The sequence below is a fragment of the Nilaparvata lugens genome, chromosome 7 (assembly GCF_014356525.2).
Source record: "Nilaparvata lugens isolate BPH chromosome 7, ASM1435652v1, whole genome shotgun sequence".
Taxonomy (NCBI): domain Eukaryota; kingdom Metazoa; phylum Arthropoda; class Insecta; order Hemiptera; family Delphacidae; genus Nilaparvata; species Nilaparvata lugens.
Window position 1 is genome coordinate 14562670 of NC_052510.1, and position 15455 is coordinate 14578124.

At 33.9% G+C, this 15455-nt stretch overlaps 1 protein-coding gene across 1 annotated transcript in view; it reads left to right on the forward strand.

The window, feature by feature from the left end:
• The first annotated feature begins 1265 nt into the window (after positions 1-1265).
• The window catches only part of LOC111064370 (rho GTPase-activating protein 7), a 213084-nt gene continuing 198894 nt past the window's right edge, over positions 1266-15455 (forward strand). Inside the window, exons 1-4 of the mRNA XM_039432125.1 lie at positions 1266-1834; positions 3593-3860; positions 5236-5436; positions 7051-7093. The gene's annotated coding sequence lies outside the window, so the exon portion shown is untranslated. The remainder of the gene's footprint in view (positions 1835-3592; positions 3861-5235; positions 5437-7050; positions 7094-15455) is intronic.

The window sequence follows — 15455 nt, forward strand, 5'->3', positions numbered from 1 at the left end:
TGAAAGATTATTACTGTCGTAGGAAGAGAGTCGTAAGTCAGACTTCGGACTAATATCTTATGCAAGGATGATTCTTTTGGCCGCCCATGCATTGTGAATAAGCAGGCAAAGAGGGATGTGATAGGCCTTTGTTTCGATATCTTATTGTATGCAGATATTGTAAGCTTGTTGAGTAGTCGCTGGTGATTCTTTCTATATACGAGACTAACTCACAGGTGAATAAACTTCATTGGGAGCGAATTGAAAGAATGAATGAACGTTGGTCTCCAACAAAGAGATGGCAGCAACTGAGTTATGAATGACACACGAAACGTTTTTCTCTCTTTTAATATCTTTGTTCATTATTGTCGTGCGTGAGGTCAACGACAACAAAAGGTGCTTTCACTTGTGAATATCTGTCGAATGCCAATAGAATGTCACCAATAATTAACAGAAAAATGGGCTGGAGTTCTCTTCCATGAGGGTGGAAGGTGATATTAATTGATTCCTGAGACAATCGAGAGAAAGCATTCATCTGTCATCTCTATGCATTCAAACATTTTCAACTCATCTTCGTCTTCAACTTGTAAAGCAGTATTATACAGTGGAATTTCCTCTGAGCATATTGTATTGAGATTATGAGTATCGTTCAGCTGCACCGCCAATGAAATGAAGAAATGACCTCAACAATTAATAAACCATGTTTTTTCACCACTCTTTCCGAAACGGTTTAAACGATTTTGATCAAACTCACATACTAATTAATCGCCACAAAACCCATGTGTGAAAAAATGCAGAAGCAATACCACTATATTAAAATTTTTCCATCATAATAAGAATATTACAGACTGAATGCTAAGATTGAATGCTGAAGTAGATGGAGGACCGGAAATGCCTATGTCATAAAGTGCAGATTTCTAGAACAATCTTAAAACTGAGAATTTATCTTGAAAAATTTACCTAACAAGGTGGTTCAGGCTGACTAAATAATCCATAAGGCCTATTTAGTTTTTGGAATGAATGACGTCAAGGAAAGATGTGTGTTCCAGACAGGATTATTTTATAGCCTACTTTAATTTATTATTTTCTTAACTGTATTACTTGAATTTCGAGTAACATTGAATGACTGATCTTCCATGACAATATATTGATCATGATTTCTTAACATTATTACTTGAATTCAACATTAAATGACTGATCTTCCGTGACAATATATTGATCATGACTAATGTTTAGCATTCATTTTCATAGATGACCCTTGAAAATTTTCTTTATTTTTGATTGCAGGACGAGATAGGCGAAGTATTCGACCGCTGGCGCCTGCCCTCGACGCCCGACTCTGCGGTCGACAAGCGTCCCTCGGGAGCGTCCACACTGACCAGCAAAGCATCGCGACGCTCCCTTCTGGTGAGATCCAACTCCCTCCCGGACCGCGGCGTCCACCGGCGTCCCCGCAACGGAGAACTCGACGCCTGGTCCGATGACCTCCTCAAGGAGTTCAACTCGATCATCGCCCAAGAACTGAGCTCCTTGTTGAACGGCGACTCGTCCAGGACCTCTGTCATCCTTGCCGCTCTGCCGCCTGCGTTACCGCCACCTCCACCTCCTCCGCAACCTCCGGACGACGACGAGGATTGCCTTAGTGATGCCACGGATCCACTGGTGGACGTGTGCACGCAGACGTCGCCCGCCGTTTCGCGCTGCTCGAGTCTCACGTGGCTGTCTGACTGCTCGTCCTCGCTGCAGTCTCGGCGGTCGCCTGATTCAGAGGAGTCCGAGTCCTCGAGCTCCAGGGATGCCGACCCAGAGTCGGGGATTGGCACTGCGTCGCCGCCCATACCCCGGCATGGCAAACGTGAGTAGAGCTCACTCTTATTTTTGAGACTACTGAATATTAGAACTCAATAAAAAAAGACCAAGTACACGTTATTTCATTACAACACTACTAGAGTTGAAGAGTTGAAACTAATAGTTTTGCAATGAAATAAATGGCAATTGGTTATTTTTTATTATGAGTAGAGCTGCTTCTTTGCTTTGTAGTTTGAATTATATCGTTGATGTGGATACAATTTGTGGGTATGTATATCTTACCTTAGAAGATTTATCCCCGTTTTCTGGAACAATTATCAAATCTGATTGATCATCAAACCATATTTTTATAGTTATGTAATAATGGTACAAGATTCAATGAATTCAATAAGTGTCCTTGAAACTGGGCATAATGTACTAAATTATTCAAATTGAGATGTTTTGGGCTTCAGACACAATGACAGCCATTTCTAATAATGTATAATAATGTGGGTTCAGTCTACTTGTCAGTGAAGTTGAAAGCATTGATGTTTCCTCTTTTCCATAATAACTGTGGAGGTTCATGAATATGAATATGAATTGATAGGATGAATTCCATGAATTAATTAATTATTACAATGTGTGATGTTATCAGTGTTTTTCTAAAAGGAATAAATATTTTGAATCACCTGAAGGTGCAATTCTTAAAACAGATATAAAAGAAGTGCTATGAGTTAGTTATCATACTCTTATCTAATTCAATCAATAATTAAAAAAAAAACGTTTCTGGAATCAATCCCAAACCGACCAAGTTTATCGTGCAATGACTCTGGAGAATTGGAGAATAATATTGAAAAAACTGACCTTGGTGGTGGATGACACCAACACCTATGCAGTTGTGAGAGTAGTAGAATCTGACCCACGAAGTGCTGCCATCTGTACGGAACTAGAACCAGGTATCACAGAAGCAAGAGCCAATAGGAAGCGTTATGACGAAGCGTGGGGGAGAAGAAGGACTAAAATCTGGCCAATCAGGAAGCTTTTTTCAGTGGGACCGCCTTCAACTTCTTCCACCAATTAGAACCCAATCCTCACCAATCTGTGATCTTGGCCGAGGAAATCAAATCAAAAATATGTTGAAGATATCTTTCCAAATATTATATTTCAATGTTCAATGATTTTACAACTTGATTAAGTTAGTAAATACACGTTGCAACAAAATGGTTAATACTTTAAATTAATTCATGAAACTGAATTGAAGTTAGGATATAGATTTACTCATAAGGAATGAAATGAAAATCAAGGGAAATAGAATTTTCAATAGCAATCTGATACAAATTAATACAATAGGCTTCGTCGGGAACATAAGATTAAGCTATTCAAACTATCCATTTAGACATATTAGTTAATAATTTGCAATTATTCTTCTATTTCAACAATATTCTAGCACAACTAACCAGACAATAAAAAATCTGTACAATTTGTACTTATTCTGCCACTTACTACTTGTCTGTTTGAGGTACGTGCAGATTTATGCGATACGGACTCGCGCATTTCACTTTTCATTAGCTCATGCTAAGCTTATTAAATCTGTATCTTACTGTTTCTGTAAAAATACATATATAATAGGAATAGCATCATCTTATGAAAAGTGAAATGCGCGTGTTCGTTGCGCATAAATTTTAACGCACCTTAAGATTAGATTAAATACACACCACCTGTATTATTTATGATTAGATTTAGATAAGAGCTTAACTGATGCAAATCTACATAACTAGAACAAAGTACATAACTGATAAACTGATAATGAATGAAATTGTTGCAGCTTTGAGTTCGGGTGCAAAACTGCGCCGCAAAGAGACGTGGGAGCGGCTGCGACGCAGTCGTCCGTTGACGCGCGGCGTTCGCTTGCAGCAACAACAACAGCAGCAGCAACAACAGGACGACTCAGACGCGGCCTGCGACCCGTGGGTGCGTCGCCAGAGTCGCCTGCTGCTGGAGTCGTCCTCGGAACCCGACCTGGGCGGGTGGAGCGCGGTCGCCAAGCGGCCCGACTGCCTGCAGCTGCGGTCTAGCTGCACGCCTCCGTCTAGGTAGGAGGATAGATACTTCCCATTAGTTGATAAGTGTTGTTTAAGTTACAAGTTTCAAAGTTATTTACATTCAAAGATACTAATAAATCATACAAAAATGGATTAAATGAGTACTTTACATAGAAATCTAGAAACAATTTTAATTATCAAATTTCACTTTTTTAAGTGTTCGTTATAACTTATAAGTAACTTCCACTCACATATTTGAAAAGAATAATTTGATCTGTCAGATTTTCATCCTACTCATTCATTACATTTTTTAAACATTTACACATCAAGGTAATAGAAAACTCAAGAACATTTAAATGCGCCGTTAAAAACTGGATCACAACAACTGGAAGAGATAATATAGAAAACCTAATTTCGAACAATATATGTGAGCTCACTTACCCAATGTATTTGCACCCCCACTCTAAATGTAATGTATTACTACTACACCTGATCTAGAACATGGGTTTCCCATGGTTGAGTAGGTTAATTTCCGAAAAAATGCAATTTATTTATATTTTTAGTAAATTTAATATATTGTATTTTTTAATATTATGTACATTTTATTCATTAGATTGCTTATTTGCATATAAATGGGAATACTATTCATTATTATTATTTATTAGTATCTTTGAATGTGAATAACTTTTAAACGGTAATAGATATCGATATGCGATTTTCGTCGTCCATTTTCTCTTGAAATTCTTAAAAAAATTATGAAGCAACAGAAAAGTATAGTTTTCTTTATACAAATAAGATCACCAATAAAACATATTGTAATAGTATCTTAAGTCACAAGGACGGGAAGGGCCTTTTTCAGGCGAGAATGATGTTTCTAATAGAGGCGTCCGCCGAGACTAGAATTTCATTCGAGCACTGCAAAAGACATTAACGTCCAAGTAACTTACCCTATTTTTTGTCATAATAATCTAGAAAAGAATAATTGAGAAACAGAAAACATTACCTGATTGTGCTGACATTACTACATGCATTCTATAAACATAACCTAGTTTACAAGTTTCGAATCTGGAATTTCTTGATTGTAGTTGACAACACTTCCAGCTGGAGCGCTAAAAGTCGATTTTTGTACCAGTTTTGCTGTTACTAATTCGGAACTAGGAAACATACTCGACTGTAAAGAAAACATATGATTTTATTACAGTATACTGTAATGAGAATCATATGTTTATTTGTTCTACAATCAGCTTTTTACCGGCTTGATTTCATGGATGTAAAACAGTTGAAATCGAATTACTATGAAAAAAAATTATATTTGTAATAGAGATATTAAGATGTTTCCATAATCTTCACCAAGTCTGTATATATTGTAACATACATCAATAAAGAACTAATCCAATCTAATCTAATCCAATCTTATCCAATCTAGCTGCAGTCCGTCTCCGCTTCCGTCGCCGTCAGCTGATTCGCTGAAGCTGTGTCCGCCGTCACCGACCGCGACAGCCGTTCACGAACTGGGCAACAAGTCTTCGTCCGCTCCGCTGCTAACGCCAAGCCGCCGATCAGTTGCAACGCGTCTACCGCCACCACGCCTACAACACCGGATGCTGTTGACTGTGTCAAGCGCAGGGTCAGTTCAAATTCAAATTTTATCTATTCAAATTCACAATATTACTTAATTGCAATACGACAATTATTATTACAATAATTATTTTTTACAATATTCACAATCACAAGTAATTATTTTCTTACATTATTGTTAATCATTGAACACTGAGCCTCTGCGCTCAGGTTTTTCCGAACCTTGCAGGGACTTCCCGTTTAATATATTCATATTTTATCCTATTTGATATTATTCCATTTTCTATTTGATATTGTACTTTTCCATAACCATTGTTATTGTAATGATTATTTTGGGAAAAATAAAGATTTTATTTGATAAGAAAATTAATACATTAACATTCTATCGAAATTTTTGGAGAGAAATAGTACAGGTTCAGCCTAGTTTTTCCTCCAATGTCATAATAAATTATATATTCTATGATATATATTATGATTATAGTGCTTCCATAAATAAAACGGATATGATAAAAACACAGCTATTGATTAAGAACCTTATGAACAGTAAGAAAAAATTAAGATTTATAAATTCTTCACAAAATAAAAAAATGGCTTATAATATTTTGCGTATTCAGGGGTGCCTTCTCAAGCTCTTCCACACAAAAATATCGTCATTAGTAGTCATTCTGATTCACACTGCTGATGGTACCCCCCCCTGATCAACTTTGGTTTTGATATCCTTGTCTATCATTCGACAAAGCCGGTGGTACTATCCTTTTCTAGGTCCACAACGGTACCAATTTTGTTTTTGACAGTGTAGAAATATGATTAATTTATGCAGAGAATCGGCATCGCTATTCTTCTATCTTCATCCACTGTCATTATAACGTGGATCCCACTATAGTGTCATGTTTAGTCCCATTTGTATAAGTCCCATAGTATAATAGTTTATCCCATTTGTTAAATAGGATAATTTCATTAAAAGAAAAATTCTTTTCGCCAAAATACAAAATTACTAGAAATATTTTCAATTAATAATACAATAATAATTGAAATATACAGTACATACATAATCATAGAAATGAATAATACATTTCGAATGAATAAATAGAATGGGCACAGCTAGGAAAGCGAACTTGTGCGCTTGCTGTGAGTTCATTTATGATATTTAAAAAAAAACTTGCTTGGAAAATGTTTAAAATACAAACATTGATTCAAACGTTGTGTTAAACATTGATTAAAACATTTACAAATGTTAACGAGGCACTTGTCGCTCTGATTCTACGAGATCATATATTATATTTTGTTAGCCAATGGCGTAATACTATAAACCAATACAAATATTCTCTTAAAATTTGCATTATATTTTATCCGAATGCTTTTTCAATCAAAACTCATGTACAAACATGAAATTCATGAAATATCACAATAACCTTGAAACCTGCGCCAAATTAATGCCGAGCGCCGTTAACTATTATTGCTAGTAACTCTCCTTTTTGTTCGTTTTAGTTTCAGAACAACCTCCATAAAGTTAGTTTCTCACAACTTCCATAAAGTACAGATATAAAAATAAAACTCAACATGTTTTACAGATGGATCTCTTTCGTTTCAGGGATGGAATTATTATCAGTTTTCGCTTGAGTTTATGGACTTTCGGCAATAATTTTTATAATTCGTGTTGCAGGTACTGAAGCAGCCTCGTAGTCAGTCGGAAAAACATCTAAGTGGTGAGTGACTTTCTTTCTCATTCTCTTTATTAATCTCTCTCTTACTCACCCTTCTTGTCTACGCACTCTCTTAATTGAACTTGAGTGAAGAGTTATTGTCGGATAATGGAGAAGTTGACGACTAAAGTCCAAACTTATAACCTTTACGACTTCTGAGTACTTATCGCTGACTTTTACTACTCACTCCGTCTTTTCTATTCCTCCTCTTCCTGTCTCTCTTTCACTATATTCGTGTACTTTTCCTCTTATCACTGTCTGCCTCTCGGGGGGTTTTCCGCTTATCGCTACGCTTGTACTTCTCGCTAACTTCACTTTGTTCTAAACTTTTCCCAACTTTTCTCGGCCTCTCGATTTTGTTCGTTTTATTTTCAGACTGTGGCCTCTCTCTCTCGATTTTTTTCCATCGTCTGTCGCTCGAATTAAGTGCAGTTTGCACACGATAATAATGTGTGTGTAACTTTGTTATCGGCCAACATAGGATTCATTGTGATAGGTCAGTGCTCACTTTAAGTAGACAGGGCATTGAACTGTATCACAGTACTAACTTTAATAGCCTTGACACCATACTTCTCCAACTTCAATCAAATTTAATTGATAAAAACGTTCAACCTTCGCTTGCTTCTGGAATTGTTAAAATATACTTTTTGTAGAGCTTTCTAAAAAGCTTTCAATTGATGATAGAGTGAATAAAGTTTTGAGTGGTAGGGAGCACAGCAAATTCACTTATTTTATCAAAAACAGTTTCGAGTTGAAATGCCTGGTAACTTCATTGAGATAGACTGAGATTGGAGGAATGGTCTGATAATAGAAAATGTTTTTCCTGAACTGAGAATTAAAGGCATCCCAAAATGTCAAAGTAGCCGGGATGTTTTATATTCATACTTGAAAGGGTTCATTCACACTTGCTTCAGTCAAATTTTTTTTATATATATATATATTGTCACGTGGTACTTTAGTACCATCAAATATTTTGAAATGAACCAATGAATTTTAATAGAATTATAAAATGGAAAGAAGGTTAGACCTAGTCAAAGGATCAATCAACTTAAATCGAATATTATTAGCGATTAGGAGTAATAGTATTATCAAAAATGATAAGAAAACATGTATAATTGTGATTCAACAACTATGAGAATCCATTGGCAAAATTAAAAATTATAAAGCGGCTTACTTATTGTTGGCGGATTATAAAAAATAAAAGTTTGCATGTACATTGAGGTTAGAATTGTTTGTTTACAACTTTAAATGAATCAGTCGATCTTGAATAAATCGATAATTATTTGAATCAATACTGAGCGAATCAGCTGATCATTCGATCAACCAGTATAATAGGTTGAATTATATAAAATTTACTCACAAAGGATATATTATATATACTGTGGAGCGTTTTTTAACGGCTTCACATATGTAGAGTGAATCTTGTACTAATTCAACGGTGTTGAGGTTATAAATTTTGTAATTGCGTGCGTGGACGCTAAGTGTACACCAGACTGATTGATTCACTACAAGATTCAATACAATTGTCGGAATCGCGGGAGGCCTAAACGCTCGCTCACCCTTGATTCTTCTAATGACAGATTGTATGGTGATGAAATTTTTATAAGTAGTGTAGCGGACGCTAAACACTGAATACGGATACCTTAAAATTATTACCTGTGAAGAATGAGCATACAAAATCATACAGGTCGAGCAAAAATCCCGATGTAGATAATTTACGGGACTGCGTCTCTAATAAGTTCTGAGGATTAAAAGACGGTACTTGGACCAAATATCGTTCAGAATATACTTCGAGAACAGAGTCTTGTCGGGTTTTAAGCTCTATTGTAGGAAATTATATGATCTCTGGCTGCATCTGCGGTACTGTTGATGTATTCGCTCCTAAGTCGAGGTCGGTAACAGATAAAAGCTGATATATGAGCAGGTAAGGACAAAGAATAAATATCTCGATCTGACCCCACTCGCTACATCCACTTAGACCTGTTCCAATATCCAGCTTAATTCAATTATTCCAATGATCGTATTAGATCGGTTCTTGATGATATAGAACGTATCAGACACAATAATTGACAGGCTTAAGAAATAATCGAACTCAGAAAACGAATTAACAAAATTGAAATATATTATAATAAAATATATGATCTCACAGTGCAGATTCAGAATATAATTTACAAATTGAAAGTGTTTCAACATTGACAAAAATGATTAGCAGTTTTCTTGTACTTGCATGATACCATGCGTGATTTGACAGAATTTTACAATTGATAAAATTTAACAGTTTTGAAAAAATAGTGAAGAATGAATAAAAAATGTTTTTTAAAATTGTTCGGGGTCGTGGTTCTGGCAGCGGAGGATAGCTAATCAACTACAAATTCTTAGAAATTCTATATGAATAAATTCTAGGCTCTTAAATGCTAAAGCGCTTGTCGGCGTGGCCAATAATTTAACGAAGAAAATTTTATATCTTTCTGCACTGAAATATTTTCGAAGCGTAGATTGGGGCCCCTTTAAACTTATAACTCACGTGAAATTCCTTGGCGGTCGTGGTTTTCTTCTTTAGATCAAAATCGTTTGGTCGGCAGCAATCCAGGCTTCGGTCTCGGCACGTGGGGAATTTTAATTTAAATATCTCCTTCACCAAATTAATTAAGGGATGATTTAACTTTAAACTTTTAATTTACCGATTGCTGAACATAGATTTATGAATAACAAATAGAATAGCCTAAAATATTGGCTCACAAATAAAACATATAAAATCGAACAAGAATTTTTTACGAATAGGTCTTGGTAACTATAAAGAGATCTGAACGGTGAGGATTTCAAAAGGGAAGTCAAGTCTTTTTCTCTAAGCTTCTTGGCTAGACCTTTCTTCTGAGAATCTCGGTGTAGTAAATTTGCATAAAAATTTGCCATTGGTAGAACGATTGTGATGTAGATGTGACGTCAGTGGCAGGCAGTAGAATATAATTCCTTTAATTACAATAATAACTCAGTTTATATAATTCTTAAAACTGCTTAATCTTCTAGACATAGTTCCTCTTATGCAATGTACATGTGCTAGCGTATATGATAAGGCAGTTTGTTGTCTGATAGTAGATTAACATATGTTGTTTTCAAACGATCACCTTTTTGGTGCTATTTCTATGCACTATGATTGGCTTAGGCTTGCCAAAGAGATTCGATCACCATGTGGTTCAGTTGAAATAATAATTAATAATTTAATATTCTTATACAATTCTTATTATGTTTGAGACTGTTATAATTAATTTCTGCTGTGTTTATCAATAATATACTGTTCATGCTATGACCTAGTTAGTTACAATAAGACCTGACATTATAATATAATTTCTTAAGTAATAAATAATTTCAACAATAATATAACATTTTATTTTTTATTCGAAATTCTTGGTCTTTTATTGATAGTTTATAATTTTTAGAAAAGATATTATACCTTGCATGAAACCGGCATGACATTTGACAAATACTTTGAATCAGTCAGCTGTGTTTGAGCCGCTTTAAACATCTGATCGGCAGTAAACAAAGTGTAACCTCAAAATTCAATGAGCAATTCGTAAATAATTCGTGCTTTATTTGCAGAATAATTATAATTTTATTGAATAATTTTCTAGAAAATATTCGGTACAGAACGGTACTCTTATCTAATATACAGTTACTGATAAGTAAGCTTTATCGCTCGGTCGCTAACTATTCCTTTAGCAAATTCTTTCATTTTAAAAGGTAATCACAATTTTTCTCTCTTCTCATGAGGTCTATTTAAAAAATTCATCACAATACTAAGGAAGGTTGATGTGTAGAAATACAGACTACTATTATTTCTGTATAAATGTTTATTATAATCTAAAAAAGCACGAAAATCCAGAGTATACAAAACTCATATAAAAAACTAAATTTATTATCTATTAAAATTGTATGTTGCGATTTATTTATGAAATTAATTTAAGATAAACACTACATGTATTTATATAAAAACTTTTTATTTAAATTTTTTCTATTATAAAGTTGAAGAAGCCCTGATTCTGAGGCGACCAATTGTATTGAATCTACTAAATTGAAGACCAATCAGAAAGAAGCTTACAAAATTGTTCTAGGAAGAGATACATTTTTCTGAAAACCTCTTTCTTCTGGCTTAAGATCTTGACCTGAGAGGACGCACATAGAGTTTAGGGTTCTTTCTTCTTTTAAATTTTAAAATTATCAAGCCAAACCCTTTTTAAATGTGAAATATTTGTATTAAATGTTAAAATTATCTGTGAACTCAGTGTTGTTGAAGAGTTCGTAATTTATAATCAATTCCCATAATTATATCTTTAATTCGGAAAGAAAGCTATAATGATCTGGACCACGCGTTAGCCCAGCAGAGACGAAAGGGACCTGCCTGATTAATTATTGGAAATAATTAATTCAATCCACGAGACCGTCGAGAACTTCATTTATGTGAGTGATAAATCAAACGAGCTCGTTACAAGGCCTTTCTAAATATAGTGGGGAAATTAATTAAAAGTGCTATTAAAATTAACTTAAATCCAATAAGAAGTCACAACGTGTTGAGTATTATCACATAGTTCATAAGAACATTATATATTTATTTGATATATGTAGGAAGCTTACTTCCATGCACGGCCCGAACTCATATAAATCCCTGAGATCTCATGTTGAATATCAATTTTATTAATTATTATTTTTGCTAATTGAACAAAGTATATCATGTCAAATCTATAGACTAAACAGGTTTTTATTTGTAGAATTCTGAATTAACTGGAAGTCTAAGCATCAGTATTATATATAATATATTTATAAATTTTTAAAGCTCGCTATTGTGAATATTAGCAAATCTTGTGATAATTATTCAGATTTTAGAAAGAATTTATTTAAGAAAAATTATAGATATCGAATATTTTATATACACTGTTTTATGGGAATATATTTTGTGTTTTATGTCAGCATACAAAATCATAGAATTTTTTATTATATCCTAACTCACCTCGTGATATACAGTTTGAGTTGTTTTAGTACCAATAAATATTCAGCAGCACATAAAATTATTGAATCAAGTAATATTGACCTTATTAAAAGCACTCAGTATTTATCATCCTTTGATGATAGTCATATTAGTCTGCCAGAATAAGTATATCGAAAATTATATTAATAAGGTTCCAGTTATATCATATAAGGATCCAGAGAGCTTCAAGAACTGGCGTTGTAAGTTCTAAGGAATTTTGGAAGGATAAATTGGTGAATACCTGTATTCATGACGAGCGTTTTAAGAATCAACTAGAAACAACTATAGTAATGTTGGTCCTTATCATTCTCTAGTGGTACATGGTTACTGACAATCAGTCATCAGATATTCTTTTAATTTCCTCACTGGTATTCTTCAAGAACTTCATAGAAGCAGCGGTAAGAATTATTAATCACCGGTCATTGAACCTTATGGTAATTAATTGTATTTGGAAAATTCATGTATCTACCACTGAGCTAGAGCTGAGGTTTGGACCCAGTAATTTTGCGAGCCGGACGGCCTTAATTTTTTGTGAATTTATTCGCAAAAGAGGGAATTTAACAACTGCTCTTATAAAGATCAAGAACATCGTATCATCTGCAAGGGATTTGCAATTTACCACTTTACACAATTATAGCTTGACAGCGTGGGGCTCTATCATAGAGATAACCCTCCAAGGAGCACAACTTTACATATATATATATATATATAGATATATATATATATATATATATATATATATTATATATAATATATATATATATATATATATATTTATATATATCCATACAATACTCCAAATTTTATATTGGACTACTCCATAGAAACGTTTTCAAAATTTATCGATCCACATACAATATAGTTTGATTGTATATTGTAAATTATTGTTGTGATTGTTAAGGATTTCATATTATCACTCAGACCTCTAAAGAGTATTTCCATTAAATTCTGTTTTGAGCGTCAGCCTTGGATCTTCAATGATTTTTCCAGGACGTCATTCCTGGTCTTTACTCTATAGGGTTTATGATGTTATATTCTCTCAAACTCAATGCGTCCTATTAACCTATGCTGTCAATTTGAAGTAAATCATACTTTAGATGCTCGTATTCCATCAATAAACCCCTCTTCAAAAATATTAATTTATTATGTAACTTTTTATTCATGTGAATTTATATGAAATAAATATGATGAAATGTAGACTGTAACATAGCGTTGAAGTTTAAAAGTAAAGAATCAATATTTGTAATAAATTTAACGAAAATCCAGATGAGTGGTAGAATAAGCAAGGGTAGAATTGGGAGTGTGCTCTCATTTGTGATTGGTACGGTATGATTGCAAACCAATTAAATTCAGAGTATATGAAAGTAAAACATCCAGAGAGTATAGAATGTAACTTCTCCATTTATCTCTAAATACATCTTTAGAAACAATGCTTGTACAACAGTGTTAAATTATATCTGTATCACACTCAGTTCGAATTTCCATTGGAAAGCACGTGTTGTTCTGCTTGATTGCAATAATTGCCACAAACAAACAGATGCATAATTCAAATATAAACTTTGAATATTGATTGATGAAATTGAAATAGATGTTCCGTCTCAAGTCAAGCGCACCAATCAAACGAGAAACTAATTCTCTTTAACAACATCAGTACTTTTGTTTTCAATCTTTGTTCATCGACCCCTTTACATTTTCCTCGCCATTTTACTTTCATCCACTCTCTTTCACTCTCTAACTTAGTCTCACTTTTTCTTATGTTTTTCTCTGTCTATTCATCATCAATTTAGATAAAACCTTATACTCAAATCAATACTTTTCTCTCCTAGCTTTGATTTTCATTATTTCTTGATTTTCCCTCCTCCCTCATCATATTTCTAATCTTACTCACACACATTCTCTCTATCATTCTCTCTCTGTCTCACTCACACACTCTCTCTTTCTTCTTCCCCTTCTTTCCTCTCTCAAGCACTCAATCAATCTTACTCTCTCTCCCCCTTCACACTCTCTCTCTCTCTCTCTCACACACTCTCTCGCACCCTCTCTTCCTCAATCATGTATACACACTCCCTCTTTTCTTTCTGTCTCTATTATTCTGTATCTACATTTTCTTTACTTTGTCTATTCATCATCAATCATCCTCTTATTCACACACTACCTTCCTCGCCAACTTTGCCAACTCAGCGATATGATCACGACTGTTGATAGGGTAAATGAATTTCGCATGCTGTTTCAATTATGCAATTGTTCAATTAGATGGCTCCAGCCGGCTGCTGATAGTGGATTAATTGTGCTCCTTTGTGATCACACTTTTCAACCATTTTCCTGTCAGGTTCAATGTTCTCGTGACCTTTGGTACACTCTGTTTCATGCGCTGATATAACTTGCTTCAACTATCTTGATAATTTCAGTTCGAATGAATTCTCTTTGGGATTTGAAGAAACTTTGTTGCAAACTCCAGTCTATTTTTCTACATTTCTGTAATATCGAAAATTTTCAAGTGTATTTTTTTTCAAAATTCCTGTAATTTTGGGATTTTCAAAGATTCCATCTCTTGAAAAATATCAAAACAAGATTGAGGTGAGAAATCATAATTTATGATGGAATGTCATATAATCAAAAGACGATTGGAAAACACAAAAAAGTAAGTTACTAATTTGGATTGGATAGACATTACTTCTACCTAAATTGAGTGAAAAAAGGTGATAATAAATACCTGATTAATCTCAAATAAAAAGACTGAGAAATTGTCAAAAACCACAGATTTATTGATACAGTAGTTAGAAAGACCGGTTTCGATGTTACACCATTGTCAAACTCAGAGGTCTATCAGAGATTGACAATGGTTGGTGTAACAACCGAAACCGATCTTCCTAACTATCAATAAATCTGTGGTTTTTGATAATTTCTTAGTCTTTTTATTTAATATGAATAATTTATTACCACAATATAACTTTTCTACTGCACAAAAGTGAAACCTGATCAATCATTCAAAGTATTGGGATCTAGAAAGATTCAGAAATAGTATGGACTTTCACTCTCTTGTTTAGGGCAATCAAGAAGTACTTTTTAAACACTGCACTGGCCTGGCCTATCTTGTATATAAATAGTTTCGTGTAATTTTCGTGAATTTTCAAAGATTCTATGTTTTGAAAAAAAAAGGAACAGAATTGAAGTGAGAAAACATAATTTATGATGGAATGTCATATAATCAAAAAACGATTAGATAACTCAAAAAAGTAACTAATTTGGATTAGATTGACATTACTTCTACCTGAATTGAGTGAAAATATGTGATAATAAATACCTGATCAATCTTAAATAAAAATACTAAGAAATTGTCGAAAA